This window comes from Gavialis gangeticus, unplaced genomic scaffold (assembly GCF_001723915.1).
Source record: "Gavialis gangeticus isolate Ggan-Ray unplaced genomic scaffold, GavGan_comp1, whole genome shotgun sequence".
In the NCBI taxonomy this organism is placed as follows: Eukaryota; Metazoa; Chordata; order Crocodylia; family Gavialidae; genus Gavialis; species Gavialis gangeticus.
Window position 1 is genome coordinate 157,264,389 of NW_017729022.1, and position 5,972 is coordinate 157,270,360.

Below are 5,972 nucleotides of genomic sequence, written 5' to 3' on the forward strand. Positions count from 1 at the left end.
GCAATAAAACTACATCTAAATAATGTCACTTCTCAAAAAGATTGTGATGCTTTTGTTTGTAAGGAAGGAGTTTGACCTGAACACTGGGATAAGAAAAGGAAAATGTAGTCTATGATGTTTTCTATACAACCTGACATGTTTTAGTTTTGTGATATAAGCCAGCACATCACTTTCACAAAGAAATAGGCCCACTAATAGTAGTACAGGGTAAGATAAAAGACATTATGGGTGCCTGTACACTTGCTCCGATGCATTCTAATAGAGCGTTCACTCTGGCATTGCCTCAGCATCATGTGTTTAAGCCCCTGTGGCTTTAAAAATGGCCACTGGCGTGCTTTAACTACAGCTCGTTGAATGAGCTTTAGTTAAAGCATACCATGGCCATTTTTAATGTGAAGGGGCTTAATACATGTGACCTTGTGCCATTTGAATTACAGCAGCTCTCCAGTAACCGCTCTAATTAAAATGCTGCCCCCCACCCCCAAACACATTGTGTAGGCGTCCTATGACATGACAACGGTGTTGAAGTTGGGCCTTAATTTTGAAAGTGCTTCTTCTTCTGGTAAAATTTGCCTCATTTTTCTGTGAAAAGGCTTTGATTTCTGTAATAGCATCTCATGAGATTTCCTGTTTCCAGGACCCTCCAAGGAGGGACAAATTATTAGGGCTGTGCGAAGCTTCAGTAGCCAATTCAATTTGGAGGAGATTTGGCCTGATTTGACAGCCAAATCTCCAAATCCAAATAGAATCTGGAGACCTATTAAACTCTCTGAATTGAATCAGAAGCCTCCAAATCAATTCAGAGAAATTCAGAGATTGGACCACAGACTGTACAGGCAGGCACTAGGCAGTGCCGGCAGGAGCAGCTGGGGGAGCAGCTGGATGAGCCCCAGCTCGAGCTGGCAGCCGTGAGAGAAGCTGCAGCTCATCTGGCTACTCCCCCAGCAGACTCCCCACCGGGGCAAGGCAGGCAGTGCTGGCAGCCCCAGGAGAAGCCATGGAAGCTGAGGGGAATGATTGGGAGCTGGGGGATTGAACCAGGAGCTTGGGGAAAGCCCTGTTCATTCCCCCAGCTCCCCAATCATTTCCCCCAGCCCCCATGGCTTCTCCCAGGGCTGCCAGCACTGCCTGCTTCACCCTGGTGGTGGGGAGCAGCTGGACAAGCCGCGGCTACTACCAGGGCTGCTGGCTGAAGCTGAGGTTCGTCCAGCTGCTTTCACTGACACTGCCTGCCTGTATAGTTTATGGCTGAATAAGTTTTCGTGCCAAATATCTTTGGATTTGGATTCAGCTGAATTGAATCATGACAGTGATTCAAATCACCAAATCGAATCACTGTCCCTCTGAATCGCCAAATCCAAATCCAAAGTGAATACTTTCCACTTCGTACAGGCCTACAAATTATGTACGTGATCCACTGTTCAACAGGCTGCTTGGCAGGAGGACCACAACTCAAATCAACAAATGTTAGATCCACAGATTGATTGGGGATGGGGTGAAAGGCACAGTTGAATATTGGGGCCAGATTTACCAGGAACCAGAGTGATTCTCTACTTTCTTGTGACTCTTGTGTTTTAATTCAGTTTGCCAAATTCAGTATCATGAGGCCTAATCTGAAGCACCCTCCACCCAGCTGACAGATCCTGATGTTTCCAAACAAAAGGCAGAAAATAGGAGGAGAGCTGGCTAAATATAGTGGCAGTTGAGCTCACCAGAATATATTTTCATGTAAGATACTTCTTTGGCAATGCTTCAAACCTGCTCACAAAATTATCCTTCACAATATTCCTGGTGGGTGAAAGGGTAGATTAGTAAACACCTAACTGCCACTGCAGTCTAAAGACAACCTTAGACCCCCAAAACCAGTGCTATAGCAAGGTTGGGACAAGCAGGGTGACCGCCCCATGCGCAAAAGTGAAGGGGCACCAACAGGCGAGTCAATATTTTGTTATAAACTATTTCAAAAAAATTTTGGCTGATGTGGTCAATATATTCCGCGTGCATGTGCACAGCCTCAGCATGCATGCGGCCAGCCCAGCAGCTTGGAGAGCACTTTCCAGCTGGCAAGTCTGTTATGGAGGGGAAGGGGCAGGGGGAGGGAAAGGACATAGGGAGCAGATTGAAGCCCTCCAGTGAGGGAGGAGCGGGGCTAAGACTGGGGCATGCACTGCCCAGCTGGGGTAGGGTATGGGATGGAGCTGCAAGTAGCTCATCCAGGGGGGGCGTGGGGAAGGAGGGAGCAGCTCCCACCACTGGGCAAGCATGGGGGGGCATGTGCCCCCTGGAACTGTGCGTGGAGCAAGGGAGGGTTGCTGCTGTGGGCTTGCCCTGGGCACCAAACTTTCCTGTTATGGCGCTGCCCAAAACTCCCAAGATCCTCAAAGCCTGAAGTCACACAGGCAGTCTTTGGTAGTGTATGGAATTGAACCCAGGTATCTAGGTCTATACTCTAACTCCTAACATCAATTCCTTCCAATATGCATGCCTAAGCCAAAGCTCCTTGCCATGCATGCTCCATCTTCTCCTAGCTCAGTAACAGGTAGCAGCATATCTCCACTGGACAGATTTTGTTGGGAGGGAAAAGACTTTGATAGCATTGACAAATGTGGCCCAGATTCATGGGCGACTGGTGCCTCCTGAGTCTGGGGGGCACCAGCAGATGCTGCCGGTGACAGTGGGGGCGAAGCACCATGTTTTCAGAGTGGGTGGCTGGAATTTGAGTAGGGGAAAGGGAAAGAGATGGCAGGATGTTTTGGGAAGACTGAGTGAGAAGGACAACGGATTTGGTTAGCCACGTTGAGTGTGGATGACAAAAGGAGATAAGATAGTGCACCAATATCAAGGGGGAGGTACTGGACTGGAGAATGTGTTGATAGATGTGAATTAGAGTGCATGAAGCTGAGAAAAAGAAAGAAAGGACGGGGTATAACAAGGAAATAACAATGAAGGAGTAACAAAGAGATAAACACCATGTTCTCCCATCCTGCTTTTTATTGTCAATGTCCTACTTCTTCATTGTGAGGGTAACAGTGGGAGGCCTTCTTCTGTCCAAATGACCCATCTTTTTCCACTTACAATCTCTTGAACCTATGACAATGGAGCAGCCAGGATAGGAGATGCTTCTTTACCTCTTCCTTTTATGGTTAGTGTACCTGAAAATGTTTGCAGATTAATTCAATATCAGATGGTCAGAGCAAACTAGATGTGCATTGCCAAACTGCTGCTTGGGAGTGCTGTAGTTACGTACCCTTCCAATATCATTGTAGCCTTTCGATTCAGATTTAATTCTGAAAACATCTGTGCAGCACACGGCCTATTGAACAAGTTTGCCTTCTGCAAAGCAATGATAAATGTTGTTATGGATTTTCAGGAAAAGGATTTTATACAAAGGATAATACAAAGGCTTGACCAGAAATCCCATGATTGGGATTTCTCCTTTCGCCTATTGATTTTTTTTCTCCCTTGAGTCAAAAAAAAAAACACCTGCCATCTTTCAGTTCAAAAGGAAGTTGCATGGATAGCACAATCATCAGCTTCTGTGATCTATATGAAGCAATCATTTTGGCTAAATTCCCCCTTCAGCCAGCATCTGAAGTCACACTCCTCTGCTGATTACTAGATCATTTGAGCATCATCATTGGCTAAAATTAAGCTTTAGAGAGCAGAAGTGGCTGAGAGAGTTGATACACTATCAGTCTTAATTTTCTTCCCTTATAGTCTTCTAATCCTCTTTCCTTTAGCTCCAGTAGTTCTCTTATCTTTTCCCTTAAGGCACCTCAGAATAGTTGCTTATTATCTTTTACCACAAATGTGAGATTACTTAATGTAGGAGCAAAATGATGATACAAATCAACACCTTGCTGGGGTCATTTGACCCCAGTAATCTTTCCTGCCATGGCAGGGGGTCGGACTAGATGATCTACTCAGGTCCCTTCCGACCCTAAAAACTATGAATGTGCCTTTCCCCCCTCTTTTATTATCAGCATTCAGTACCAATTCAGCTTACTCATTTGCACTTGATATTCACTGATATAACACTTAATAAACACAAGCTGTTTTCTGTATTCTTTTTAAATTCAAATATAGTTGAACTCTGATCAGCTGTTTAAAAGAAGCTGGCTTGTCTATTTGCTTCTCTTTCATCAGAAACATGGCATTTTACAAACAAGTATAGACATTACCATAACTGAGAGGGGGCAACCAGGGCAGCAACCTTGGGTATCATCTTCTTATGAGGAGGTGCACAAAGAGCAGCTGGCACAGAAGCAGGTGGCTGCATCTTTACAACCAGTACCACAGCAGCTGGCCTTATCCTGTGTGCCATCTGTAGTATCTGTAGCATCTGCATGATTCTTCCCCTCTATTCAGCACTGGTGAGGCTATACCTGGAGTAGTATGTCTAATTTTGGGCCTCCCACTACAGGTAAGGAATTTGTTTGCTGGTAACGTCGACCTCTGTTCTTCACATCAGTGGGTCTCCATCATGCAGTCCTGGTGTGACAGTTTGGAGGGTGTTGTGATGATAGATGGGAAAATTAAAGATTATCTGCATGTCAAAGAGCAACTCACAAAGACACTCTCATGGACACAGAGGAACAGACTTCCACCTTCTATGCAAAAATGAAGTTTATTTTTGACCTATGGGGATTTTTTACCATCTTTAATTTTCCCAGCACCTGAGGATGGACATGTGTTGCCAAAAGCTTGCCGAAAAAGCTAATATACATCTTCTCTTTTGCAAATGTTTGTGGATCCCAAGTGAATTCTGCCTTTCTTCCTCCAGGGCAGTACAGTATATAAACTCTATTCTGATTTGTGAATTAAGAGCAAAGAGTCAAACAGAACGTCATAATTTACCAATATCATACACACAGTCTGTAATTCCAATCTGCAGCTGCAAAGACATAAATAATAGGCTGAAAAACATGGTGGCTATAAACAGTGAAGCCATACTTGTATGCCCCTTGACGAAAAGCCGTGCCATCAAACCCAGCTGCTACTTTAAACAGATCAAGAGTTTGATCAGTTTCTAATGTACTTTTAAACTTCAAATATGCAAACCAAGAAAGAACACTCACATTTTAACTATTTTGTTTTTAGTGCACATGGCTGGTTAATACTACTCAAATAAACGGTGTGTTCTATTTAAACAATATGCTTCACATGGCCTTGGACAATCCCTGACTGCACCTTCAATAAACTCTTCAGATTTATTATACAACAGGAAAAGCAATCAGATGAAATTACAAGCTTCTACTTTATCTGGACTTAATCTTTCTAAGTCTTGCTCATGTAATGATCTTGAGGCTCAGTAAGGACAAGTACAAGGTCTTACATTTAAGATGAAAGAAACCCATGCACCACTACAGGCTTGCGACCAACTGGTTAAGCAGAAGCTCTGGAGAAAAGGACCTAGGGGTTATAGTGGACAAGAAGCAGAATATGAGTCAACAGTGTGTTTTTGTTGCCAAGAAGGCTAACAGCATATGGGACTGCATTAATAGGATTATTGCTAGCAGATTGAAGGGAAGTGATTCTTCCCCTCTATTTGGCACTGGTGAGGCTATACCTGGAGTACTATGTCTAGTTTTGGGCCTCCCACTACAGAAAAGATTTCATAGATTTCATAGACATTAGGGGCTGGAAGGTACCTCATGAGATCATTGGGTCCAGCCCCCCTGCCATAGGTGGGAAGTCAGCTGGGATCAAGTGATCCTAGCAAGAAATAAATTCAGCTGTTTTTTGAAGGAGTCCAGAGTAGGTGCTTGCACCACCTCTGGGGGGAGTTTGTTCCAGACCCTGGACATATGCAACATAAAGAACTTTTTTCTTGTATTCAGTCTAAATGGGCCTTCCTGGAGTTTATGGCCATTAGACCTTATTACCCCTTGGGGAGCTCTGGTGAACAGATGTTCTCCTAGGTCCTGATGTACCCCTCTTATGAAGTTGTAGGCTGCCACCAAGTCCCCCCT